This window comes from Phoca vitulina, unplaced genomic scaffold (genome assembly GCF_004348235.1).
Source record: "Phoca vitulina isolate PV1807 unplaced genomic scaffold, GSC_HSeal_1.0 scaffold28, whole genome shotgun sequence".
Lineage (NCBI taxonomy): Eukaryota > Metazoa > Chordata > Mammalia > Carnivora > Phocidae > Phoca > Phoca vitulina.
Window position 1 is genome coordinate 19,063,516 of NW_022589731.1, and position 13,394 is coordinate 19,076,909.

Genomic DNA, 13,394 nt, shown 5'->3' on the forward strand with positions numbered 1-13,394 from the left:
TAGGCTCAGTGATGGGGACATCACAGTAATGAATGGCTTGGTGCCGCGGCCATCAGAAGTGCTGTCCTTAGCCCTGTCACCTCGGAGCTGCCCAAGGGCATGATGGGAATCAGGGCTCTGCCGGCCACGGGATTAATCATAGTTATCCCAACTCACATTCGTGTAATTTGCCTTCCTTATGCAGCCTGCCCCGAATTGATCAGCATGGATTTCTTGCTGCACAATAGGCCACTCTTTCGGTCTAGAGGAGAGTGGGAAGGACTCCGTGTACGTGGCAGGGAAGGGACAAATTGGATTAGTCACGCTCAGGAAGTAACAAAAACTGAATCACACCAGAGCGTCGCTGGAGCGTGTTTGTGGAAGCCAGGCTAGGACCTCTCGGGGTCTGTGGGAAGGAGGGACGGTCTGTGTGCTCCTGTGGGATCTGTACGGCCCAGGCCTTGCCGTGTCAGTCCTGGCCACTGGAGGAGCCAGGAGCCAGGCCAGCAGGGGGAGGGGACTTGCCTGCTACCATCCTTTGCTTCCCAGCTTGCTAAGGGGCATTGGCCATACTTTGCCAGAAACCCGTTTACAAAGCCCCGGGCTTCGGGGCCGCATGGGATGCTGACCACTATGGACATTGATGGGGGCTGTGGCTTTGTGATTACACCGTAAGGGCTCAAGTCAGATGCAAAACTAGCCAGATCCTTCCATTTGCTATAGCAAAGCCAATAGAATTCCCGAGTTTCTTTTATTTATGTGGATGTGATGGGTTGTAGAGAAATGTCTGTATCCATGCAGTATTTCCTTCTCTTAGACAGTTGCCCCTAATTTGGCCCTGACTGGTCCCTTTGGGTAGCTGGATCTCGAGGTTCTCCCCAGGTGCACCTCCGAGCCTCTGCGGGGGCTGATCCCTCTGCCTGGAGCACCCTTCTCTCCAGTCGTTCCCTCCAAGCCCCAGCCCGACTGACTCCCAGCAGTTAGTCTCTCCCTCCTGCCAGTCCCGCTGACCCGGCTCAGCCCTGGATGCTGCCACCTTCTATTTCAGTAACTCAGCCCCTCCCCTTCCCTACTGAGCCAAGAGACCAGGAGACCCTGCCTCCCCTATGTTGGTATCTTGTTTGTCTGCAGCCTGGCACATGGTCTTCTCGATTGCGGTTTGTTCGTTCATGAACTCACCACGCTGAGTGTGCTGAGCACTTGCTTTGTCCTAAGTGCTGGGGCCATGGTGAAGAGCAAAGCAGCTTGACCCTGTCCTCACAGAGCATGCAGTCTAATTGGGGAGGCAGGCATTAATCAGATAGCCCCCCAAGTATATACACACAAGGAGGATGATGGGTCCTGCAGAGGAATGCCACAAGTACAACAGAAACTGACCTCAGAGATCAGGGGAGGCTTCTTGGGGCAGGTGAGGTGGACCTGAGTCTGCAGGTGGGGCAGAAGGATCAAATGAAGGTGGAAAGGAAGAGCATGCCAGCAAAGGGAAGAACATGGGAAGGGTGGGCTCATGGAGATTCAGGCAGGCGTGGGTTAAATCGTGACTCCCCTGTCCCCCCAAAATATGGAGAAGTCCTGACCCCTAGTACCTGTGAATGTGATCTTACTTGGAAATAGGCTCTTCTTAGTTGTAATCAAGTTAGCAAGCACTCGTACCAGAGTGGGATGGACCCTTAATCCAGTCTGACTGGTGTCTTGATAAGGGTGGAGAGAGGCATCAGATGCCGACAAGTGATGGAGAAACCACGTGATGATGGAGGCAGAGATTGAGGTGCTGAAGCCGCAAGCCCGGAACCCCAAGGCCTGCCAGTGATCGCCCGAAGCTGGAAGAGGCAGGAAGGGGCGGCTCCCTGGAGTAGGTGGTGCTTGACCTGAGTTTGCAGGCGGGGTGGAGGGAGAGAAAGGATGGGGGTGGGTAGGTGGGCAGGAAGAGCGTGCCGGTCTGAGGAGAGACGAGAGAAGAACAAGAGGGAGGTTGGTGAGGGGCCTGTGGACAGATCACAGAGTCTGGCTGGGTGTGCTGAAGACGGGTCCTGTGTCCTAAGAGCGGGGCACTTTAGGGAGGCCCGTCTGCTGTGGTGTGGGGGTGTCCTGGAGGGCAGGGAGTGCAGTGGGAGGCTGAGGATGGATGGCTAGAACCGGCGTGGTGGGGGAGGGAAGCGGAGGGATGGGAGAGGTCAAGGGCAGTGGGTGACTGAACGAATGAATGAAGGAGAGACTGCAGAGGAAGGGTGGACCGAATGTGGGCAGAAATCCCCCGTGTTGGTGGAGCACAGAGGGGCCGAGCTCTCCTGGGACAGAGGGAGGGTTGTCCCGTCTCCCCTTAGACAACAGCCAATCTAAGCATCACCAGCATGGGAGCTACCCCACTATCTTGCGAGAGGTTGAGGGAAGGCTGCCGGGCCGGTCTCAGAGCCTGCCTGGGGTCCCCAGGTGATGACAGCTGGTGCTGGAAGCTAGTCCTTGTCCCTTCTAATGTTTGGTCCTGCTGTCTTCTCCCCACACCTCTGTTACCTCCTGAGAGAGTCCCACTCGTATCAGCTTGCGTCAGCCAGAGGCAGGGCCTACCGAAGCGGTTCTGAATTCACTTTCTCTTCTCCATGTTATTTTATCTTGTGGTATTATCCACATCTTGACTCTCAGGTGAAACAGGGGAGATTTTAATAAACGCAAAAGGACACAACTAAAAGACACAGAGAGCCCAGTCACTTGGCCACTGGCTCCATGGTGATGGCGGATGGGGAAGTGTGGACGTGGAGCCTGGCCCACTTACATATGAAACAGGAGGGGGGCTTGGAGCCTCTGGGCTCAGTCTCAGGCTGTCTTGTAGAAGAGTCTCCCCTTTATGGTCAAAAAGGTCTGTGGCCTTCGGGGGCAGCCCAGTGGGGTGGGAAGAGACCGTGAGGAGACCCACATTCTGCCTTGGTCCATCACATCCTAGCTGTCTTTTTTGTGCTTCTCTGGGCCTCAGTTTCTCTCTCTCTAAAATGAGGGATTCGACTAAATAATCTATAAGGATATGTTTAACTCTAAAATGGGATGATCTTTATTTTCTTCCTTTTTTTAAAAAAAACAACACTGTGTAATCCTTGCAAATTTGAGTTTTATCTTACTAACGCACAGCTACGGAGCTCACAGTGTCCTCTGGATTTTGCCTTAGTCCTAGCTGTCAACTGAGAGATGTAATTCTTGTATGGACATGTTAGCAGTGGATGATGGTCTCTAGGGCTATAGAGTTTGTCAAAGGGAAGGAGGAAGCTCCACTGTAGAGATACCTCCACACAGTGCCTGGCCTTCCCTTTATTTCTGCTGCCTTACCCACAAACCGTCTGATTGTATTCGTCAGCTTTGGTCTTAAAAATGCTGCTTAACAAATCACCCCACACTCGGTGGCTTAAGAGGACTGTCATTTATTTTCATTATCTCCTTCTCTGGATTGGCTTGGGGTCAGCTGATGGTGGCTAGGCTCGTGCATGTGTCTGGGGACCTGCTGGGGATCAGAAGATCTAGGCTGGGCGCTGCGGGGTGGTTCAGCTCTGCGTCACAGGCCTCTCCTTCTCCCGGGGCCAGTGGGCTAGCCTGGTTCTTATCGTGGTGGTGGCAGAGACACAAAAGGGCAAGCCCAGTTACACAAGCACTTCCCAAACCCTTGGCCACATCATGGCTGCTAACACGCAATTGGTCGAAGCAAGGCATTTGGCCAAACCCAAGTCAAGGCCAGGGAGGTGTCCTCTATCTCTTTATTGGGAGGAATTGCAAAGTCACATGGCAAAGGGCATGGACCCAGGGAGGAGCAAAGAATCAGGGCCCTTAACGCACTCTGTATTTTTACCAGTCAGTGGACATATTGATACCATCCCTCATTGCGTATTTGTACTTGCCTTCGTGCAGGGACAACTGTGGTTCTCTCCAATATCAATCTCGTTGCACATGTGCTCTAGCCTCCAGGCATTCCCAATACCACCAGAGTACTGTCAGAGTTACTCCCAGATGTGCCACCACTAACACACTCGCCAAGTTAAACTGGAAGATTTCTTCATAGCTCTTCTTAGCCTCCGAATATATCACACTAAGAGTGTAGAATCAGAGAAACAAGTTTAAAAACTACTTGAATTAATTCTTTATTCTGAGTGGTTGATAGTCATTTAGATTCACTTGTTTCCATGTGATTTAGATGACAGAGTTCACTTAGTTCATCCTTTTTGACTTAACTTTTTTTAATACGTAAAACATAAACATGGGTCAAAAGTCAAAACCATACAAATAGGAGGACTCAGAGAAACCTCACTCCCAACCTCTTCCCACCACCCTGTTCCCACTGATTTTCCATAAATAGGCATTTTCATTAGTTTTTGATTATTCATTCCTGTGTACCTTCTTAAAAACTAAGCACGTATGTGCGTACGTGTATATATGTATGAATTTTACCTTCAGTCTTATATAAAAAGTAGCATGTCATATATACAAAGTTATTATAATCTATATAATAATATATTGTTTTGTATCTTGCTTTTCTTTAACAAAAATTCTGGAAATCGCTCCATGTTTTCTGTAGAGATCTCCCTCATTCCTGTCGACGGCCATGGGGTGCTCCCTGGAGTGCTCCGTGGTGGTCCACGGTATGGAAGTGCCAGAGTGCCTTCACCGGGTGCGTACAGATGAGCGTCTTGTTGAGTTGTATCGGCATATTTTATTAGTGCCATGGCTGGGCCTCGGGTAAATGTCAGGTATCGCATTCCCCCCCCCCCCCGCCCCGAGCGGGTGTGCAATTTTGTACCTGCATGTGCGGCGAGTGAGGGTGAGCACTGGCCCGGGTTCCATGGGGATGTGTTCCATTAGGAAGATGAAATGGAAGTTTGGCAATTATCCAATGACCTGAAATCCTGTGGCCAGGGAGTTTTCGGTTTCCCAGCGCAGTCCTCCTGCAGTGTGGGGTGACTGGCTTGAATTTTCTGTGTAACCACCGCAGAATTTCCCCTTCATCAGTGAACGTTCTTTCGTTATTGTGTGTTGTACTGTATCAGGATCCCCGGGCAACTGTCACGAACTGCCACAAACTTGGTGATTTAAAACAACAGAAATTTATTCTCACACAGTCCTGGAGGCCAGAATGCTGAAACTTGTCTCATGGGCCTCAATCGAGGTGTGGACAGGGCTGGGCTCCCTCCAGAGGCTCCCGGCGAGGAGCCATTCCTTGGGCGCCACCCCCCCCGCCCCCGCTGGCCGCCGGCGTCGCTTGGCTTGTGGCCACGTCACTCCCGTCTCTGGCCCTGCGGTCATACTGCTTTCTCTTCTATGAGCCTCTATGTAGAGTCTTCCTGTACTTCCTTCATCTGAGGATATGTGCGATTGCATCTGGGGACATGGAAGAATCTGGAATGATCTCCCCATCTCCAGATCCTCAATTGTTTTTAAAGATTTTATTTATTTATTTTGAGAGAGAGAGAAAAAATGTAAATGGTGGGAGGGGCAGAGGGAGAGAGAGAGAATCTCAAGCAGACTCCACGCTGATGCTGGGCTTGATCTCATGACCCTGAGATCATGACCTGAGCCGAAATCAAGAGTCACTTAAGCAACTGAGCCATCAGGCACCCCTCCCCATCTCCAGATCCTTAATCACATCTCTAGAGATCCCTTTTCCCCCCCCCCCCCACTTCTCTCTGTTTGGCCATTTAAGACAGTATTCACGGGTTCCAGGGGTTAGGGTGTAGATATCTTTGGAGGGGGGCTCATTCAGCCTACCACAAGCACTTTCGATTTGGGAGGGGCAGATCCTGCCATCCCACGTGGTGCTCATGTCACACAGAGCCTCTGCCTCTGCCTCCAGCTTTGGAAGAATCCCTGGGATCAGTCTGTTCTTGGGAGGATGGTGCTAGGGAGAGATGCCCATCTCCAGAACCAGCACCGTCCTAGGTGCTGACAGACTGACCAGTGGGCCCCCTGCCACTAAATAGCTTGGTGCTAGTCGGTGTCTCCTGGCTTCGAGGGGAAGCTGGCAGAGTGGCTTCTGTGCAGTCAGACAAACCTGCATCTGATGGCGGCCTCTGATATACACAGGCTCTGTGAACTTGGGATATTTCTGATCTTCCCTGAGCCTTGATGTCTTTTTCTTGATTTTTTGTAAACGGGAAAATCCTAGAGACTGGATAACATTTGTAAGACACAGATCACTCCGTAGTACTTGAGATGCAAGGAATATTTCATTTCTTTATGTTTCTGCATCAAATCCTGCCTCTTGTCCACTTGGCAAGAATTCTCACACTGGTCACCTTGGGGCACCTTCTCCTTCTGGGGATTGTGTTGAGATTCCAGAGCATAAGAAACCCAAGAAAGGGGAGGTGAGGCCATTCTGGTCACCACCCGATAAGCCCCTTGCCCGGGTTCCACTGGACGTTTCCTGGGTGGCTGTGCTCCTTCTGTGCCCCGAGGCCAGGGTACCCTGGCAGCAAGGCCAAGCACGTGCGCACCCGGCTGCCACGGGGCCTGCTGGCAGCCCCCTTCCCAGTGCACTGCATGAGGGGTGGGGGTGGGGAGCAGAGTCCCCAGGGCTCTGGGGATGTCCTCCTCTTACTGAACCCTCAAAAGTGCATCCTGCCCCAATCAAGGCAGGCCTGCCCTCATCCCCTCATCTTTCTCTGGGGCCCAGAGTCTCTCCCCCTCTGGCCCTCAAGGGTGACCAGAGAAGCTCCCGTGGGCTCTTCAGAAACAAGGCTGTTTAGGGTCAGGTGGCCTCAGAGGACATCCTGACAAGCTCTATTCTTTTCAGAGATTCAAACCCTAAAGCCTACACCCCAGCCCACCCTGCGGGGAGTAAGGAAAGATCAAACTCTAAATAAATCTGGCCCACCTGGGGGCGGGGTGGGCATAGGGAAGAAAATTCCTTTTATTCCCTAGACGTTATAACAAAGAAAGAAGAAGGAACAAGGAGCCTTTCAGTGGTGTGGGATGTGGTGGGTGTTTGGTACGGGCGATCTCTCTCCCGCAGCCTCCAGCCTGTCTCCCCGCAGCCCCCACCCTGTCTCCACTGTAGTTCTGTCCAGGGCCACAGTCCATGGCTGACACAGAATGACACGAAGGCCTGCAGCCAGTCCCCGACAGTGACAGCGGTTGTAGGGGGCTGGTGTTAGTTTCAGCCCGTGGGGACTTCCTGGAGGAGGCGGCGGATGGGGGTGCAGTTGAATCCACAGAGAAGAAATGGCTCCATTCTTGGAGATCATTTGGGAGGACTGAGCAGCCCTGGGACCATGGCCTTTGGGGACACAAAGTCAGCCTAGGGAAAGAACCTCACCCACTCTCCAGGAGGCCCTCGCTTGGCTCCATGGAGACAAGACAGGTCGAGCGCAGTCCCGTGGAAACAGACCAGGAGGATGGGAGGCACCTGGCTCACATGCCGCCTGGAAGGATAGTATTTTGTGATAGTAGCCACACTTCTTGCCCTGGCATCTTCTGCCTCCTTCATCCCCTCCCCCAGTAGAGGCAGCAGAAGGGCACTAAGTCAGATCATTAGCTTGGGATTTCCAGCAGCTGAGGTCTGAGCTCAGGAAGATCTTTGAAAGAATGCAGATCAACCAAAGCCAGTTTTCCCTACCCTGTGGCTGGATCCCTTTTGGGGGGATTGAGGGAAGAAGGGAGAGAGAGGGCTTTGGCACTGGTGGGGAGGGAAGGGTCCCCTCCCCAGACTTGGAGCCCGAGAACACCTCCCATTCCCCTGGGGTCAGGACCCAGAATCGCCCTTCACCCATCCGGGGGCCAGTGCTGAGGGGCAGAAAAGGCCAGGCATAGGGTGTCTGGGCCCAGGGAGTTAGAGGGGACCCAGAGGCACAGGAGTGGCCAGCTGGCTCTGGGTGCTGAAGAGGAGCTGTGGGCTGGAGTGCTGGAAGGGAAGCGGGGAGAGACCCCCATCATGAGGTGGGAGGCAGGGACACAGGAGGGTCCTCCATGGACCAACAGGAGTGGTTCAGGAGCAAGACCAGCAGGGAATGAGGACATCACTGGCCTTGTGGGGAGATGACAGGGGCGTGACACATTCTCAGCCACATGTAAGCCCAGCCCAGCCCCATGTTGGGACTAAACCAGCGCTGAATTGGCTAAAAATGAGTTTTGGGGAAAGGGGGACTCAAGATAGAAACTAGGTTCCCTTATGTTAGCACAAGTTACATTTCTTCCTCACCTGGCCTTGGGGCCTGAAGCATCTTCCTGCTACAGCAGAGTCTAGGATTCCTAATCACGAGATTTTTACAGCTCAATTTTTCTAGCAGAGAATTAATTCACTTTCAAAGCCACCTGCTTTTGGCCACTTAATTTTTGAAGAACTGGGAGAGGTTACAGACACACATACTCACAGCCACATCCCCCCTCCCAACATTCTTTTCTGTAGAAAGAGTCACTGCACACTTGCTTACAGCATTCCAAAAAGTGTGACATTCTCATTTGACAATACGAGTGCCAAAGGAGGGATGTTTGAAAATTATTTTCCTATCCCCAGTTATTCTTGCAAGCCTTTCCATGGGCTTGGGGGTATTGGGGAGGTGGAGAGTAATCTTCTATTCTACTGCCCCTTCTTATCTAGTGCAGCTCTGAAACACCAGCCCATAAGAAGAGAAGTAGAAATATGTATATAATATATATATATATATTTATAATTATTATATATAGAATTTATACATATATATATAAAATTTATTTGTTACTCAGAGAAAAATTTAGTAATAATGTAGCTGACGTGTATTGCACACGTCCTGTGGCTGGGCCCCCTGCTTTACAAAGCGGGCTTCCTGTAACCCTCCAGACAAGCCCATGGGGTCATGGCCGTGACGTTTGGCTGTGCACTGCTCTGTCTCAGGCCCGAGCTAGGGGCTGAGGATGCTGAAACAGAAGGACGCAGTCTGTGCCCTGCAGGAGCTCGGAGTTCAACAAGCAGGGGTAAGCCTGTCTCCCTGCCCCTGCCGGACGGGCCAGGAAATCACTCCATGGACATTGTTCAAGGCTGTGAAGACAGACAGAAGGGAGCGTTTCGTCCTGCCTGGCAGGAAGGCTTCCTGTAGGAGATGGCGCCTGAATCGGCATGAAGGGATGACTAGGAGTGTGTCAGCGTGAACGGCTGTCAGCAAGATGGCCAGGTCCTTTTGTACAAACCCACCAGGACCCACTACCTGCTCACAGTTCTCAAGTCAGCCGTTGGCTGGTTGCCGCCCGACTGGGCTCGCTCGGTCCCTCTGTGTGGGATGCTCTCTCCCGCTCGTCCTCCAAAGCTTGGCTACGTGCCTGCTGGCTGGGCTGCTGTTTCTTCTCACACCTCTACCTCCAGCCGGGGAGGGCTGCTGAACGAGTGAAGGATTGAATGAATGAATGAATGAATGCACAGTTAGCCAACAGCAAGTGGCCCCCCAAAGAAACATAAGCCAGAACAAGGACGCATTGGAGGCTGTTTACCAAGTCTCTTTTAAGTGTTTTTAGTTGCTTGAGACAGTTACTTTGTGCTCCAAATATACAGAAGGTTGCAGCAAAGCTTGGCTCATTGTGACAGGCAGAAGTCACGAGCTGGTGTCCTTGGAGCTGGACACCCCTGGGTTTGCATCCCAGCATGGGCTCCTGGAGGAAAGCTACAGGAGAAGGGGGTGGAGGTGTCCTGGAGGTGACACATGCCCTTCTCCAAAGAGAGGAGGGAGGGGAGGAACAGAACAGACTTGTTCCTCCCTGAATCCTTTGAGCCATAGCCTGGTCAGTGAAGGGCAAGGAGGAAGCTTCAAGTTGGGGCTGAGATCAGAATTTTAAGCTGAACACAATGTTAAGAACTGAAATAATCTGAAAGTTTTAGAATCTTTCCAACCGGCCCTTATAGGATATGCTACTCGCAGGGAAGGGACTTCGGCACTGCACGGTTCGGCGTGATGTCCAGAGAAATAACATGCTTTCGTGTTCACAGCCCCTCTTCGTGGACTGGTTGAGAAGCCATTGCTGGTGGCTGGGCAGTGCTCTTCTGCCTTGGGTTGGCTTGGAGGGTCTGGCTCCTGGGCACCTCTGGGCACACAGACACATCCCCCTCTGGGTCTGCTGCAGGGGCTCACTGGGGTCTGATGGCCTGAATTTGGGTCTAAACAGCCATAGATGTCCAAAGTGAGATGGTAGGCGTCTGCTTGTCACACATCCAGGTGAAGGAGCAGTGACTAGGTCTGCCCCGGGTTTGGGGTAGAACTTTTGGCTGTGTCGTGCACCCCCACACACGTTCCTTGGGCCTGTTGTGTGGCTTCCCCACCCACACCTGACCAGGCTGCTCGAGTGCCTCGGGTTTGATACCAAGAATAAGTAGGGATTAGTTCTTCCCATGTGCCCACAACACAAAGCTAGACTCTTAATTATTGCATACACACTGCAGAGAACGGCCATCATAAAACGAACGCCATTATACCAAAAAAATTCGATGAAAGATGCCCTGTACATCAGGAGAGGGGAAATTCCTCTTCCCATAGCTATGAGTTTTATCCAGCTGGTAATCCGCAGTTTAAAGAACTTTCTTAATTTAATGAAGAGGTGATTTTAAACTGAGGCCTGGAAAACCCTCATACCTTCAGCACATGGTTTCAGTGAAATATCCCTCAACATGAAAATATAGACACTTAGTTTTTTCTTCCAAAGTGCAACACGCGAGCCTCCCATTCCTGGTTTATTATGCTTTCTGTGTCTCTGCTCATTTTTCACCAGTATTGCATTAAGTATTGATATTGATTTCTTGTAAATGGGGCTGAAATAGATGGCCCACAGTTTTTTGTTATTGTTCGGTGGTACTTGTATGTAATTTATTATGGCCGCAGTAGAAGCTGCCCCTCGCTGCCACGGCTTAAATTAAATGTGCCAGGCTCTGGCCTCTGCTCGTCACCTGCATTTCTCATTCGATAGCAAAAATTATTATGTATAAAGTTTCCCTCTTCTCCCCCTCCTCCCCCCCATAAAAACAATCACGATGCCTTCGGTGCTGTTTTCGAAGTTTGTGCTGGTAACTTCTGTCATTAGTGGATAATAGAAAGTAGCAGGAAGGGGTCAATTTCCTCCCAGCAGCTGAGGACGAGAGGCCCGGATTCTGGGCCTGGATTTGCTCCTGCCCAGTGCAGTGACCTTGGGCCAGTGTCCCTTTCTCTCTGTCTCATGGTGGGGAGGGTGGAGCAAGGATGGCTCCGTCAGTGCCTGTAAAGTCTACAGGATTGTGGCAACAAGAGCCATAGGCCCAGGGCTGGCAGCTCCGAGTCCTTTGCATGTGTGATGTCCTCAGGGCCCGGGGCTAAGCCGGTGGGGCTGGTGGGGTGGCACCTCGGGGGTTCCTGGGACATCTCCCGAAAGCAAGGCAATATGCATTTGTTGTGGGCATGAGCAGCTGTGGGGGGCCCATCCAAGGGGCAGTGCAGGTTTAATCTTGAGGCCAGAGAGCGGCCCTTCCAGAACAGGAGGGGGCAGGGCAAGGGTGAGGGGAAAATGTCCTGGCCAAAAAAAAAGGCAAAGTTCTCTCTGTTGGAGCTGCTCGGCTGGGCCAGGCCAAAACGCCCCATCAACCACTGCAGAGAAGAACTATGACCTTGGCCTTCCAGCGTGCTCTCGGTCCGCAACTCCCTCCTGCCCCTGCTGCTAGGCCCCATCTCCTCTTTCATGGACTCGGATGTGTTGAACTTCTTGCCCCATGTGTCTTGCACTGTGGTGGGTACAGTCCCAGGGGGCCAGGTGGTGTGAGGCTCCAGGAGCTTGGGAGGAAAAGGCTGGTCCAGTGTAACCTGCAGTGTGTGTGTGCGTGAGTGTGTGTGTGTAGCCAAGCGTGGGTGTCTTTATCCCCGAGGCATCCCTCGCTAAAGACATGTTCAAGTTGCATCCTCTTAGATCTGATGTTTTTTGCCCACGTGGTTTTCACTCCAAATGATTTCGCATTAGGTGTGAAGGATTCTACTGAAGGAAACTTGCCAAGTGCCATACACCGACGCCGGCTGCCTCCACGTCCTCGCCTTTTCAAGGAACCGAGTTAGACTTTTCTGTATTCAGCCAGGGGCAAAACAGTGTCTATTAATTAGACTTTCATTTCTATTGATAATGGTACCCACAGGCCTTCCGCTGAAGTGGATGCAGACCTTTTGTGGTGCGTCAATCTCGGCTTTGCTCTTGTGAATTAAGTCTGATGGCGGCATGAAGGGCCCCTCTTGAGCTTCTCTCTCAGATCTGATGACTCCCTTTCTCTCTCTGACCACTTAAATAGGTCTGCCAGCTTCTTTCTTCCCATCCGAGGCCTTTTTTGAAGCCTCTGCTTTTACTGAACTTGGGGCCTCACACCAATCTGCAACATTTTCCCAGCATGCAAGCCAAGGCCCTTCTCCTCCATTCTGACCAGTCTGTCCGTCCTTCCTTCCTTCCTTCCTTCTTTCCTTCTTTCCTTCCTTCCTTTCTTCCTCCCTCCCTCCCTCCTTCCTTTCCTTCCTTCCTTCTCCCTCCTTCCTTTCCTCCCTTCCTCCCTTCCTTCCTTCCTTCCTTCCTTCCTTCTTCCTTCCTCCCTCCCTCCCTCCCTCCCTTCCTTTTCCTTTTCCTCCCTCCCTCCCTCCCTCCCTCCCTCCTTCCTTCCTTCCTTCCTTTCTTCCTTCCTTCCTTCCTTCCTTCCTTCCTTCCTTCCTTCCTTCCTTCCCAGACACAATGTGTCAAGAGTACACAGTTTGGAAGCAGACATAATTCACTGGTATGCTGGAGGGGGACTGTACTAGCTTGCAAAAGCTTACTTAAATTTTCAGGAATTTTGCCAGCCAGTTTTAAACACAGCCATTATTTAAAAATTAAATGATACAGACTTACAATTAAATATAACATCAAAAACAAAGATAACAAATGCTCAAAACTCACTATTGCCTAATTATTTCACGTTTTATTATTATCTGTGCCAGAGATCAGCAACATGTTTCTGTAAAAACCCAGATAGTAAATATTTGAGGCTTTGCTGGCTATATGGTCTCTGCCCCACCTACTCTGCTCGGTTGTATTAAGGCAAAAGCAGCCCTAAACACTACGTAGAGGAGTGGGCATGTCTCTGTTTCACTAAAACTATTTGCAAAACACATGGTCCTAGATTTAGCCCCTAGCCTGGACCCTGATCCATGCTCTCGAGGTTACTTATGTGTATGGTATCGGCCTGGTGGAAACACTCTTATAATGATGTGCTACTGTGCATCTCGCCCCAATCCCAACCTTCAGCGATCTCATGTTGGTCTTTTGAAATCAGCCATGGTGGGACTGTTTATCCCATAGCAACTGGCAAACACTAATAATCCAGGATTTCTTTTCTCAGAGAACTGGCTAAATTTGGATCCTGACTCTATGTAGTATATAGGTCCAAATACGTAACATAAGAGAAAGCCTAATAATATAGAGAGATTTAATCAGACACTTGGTAGCCTGAG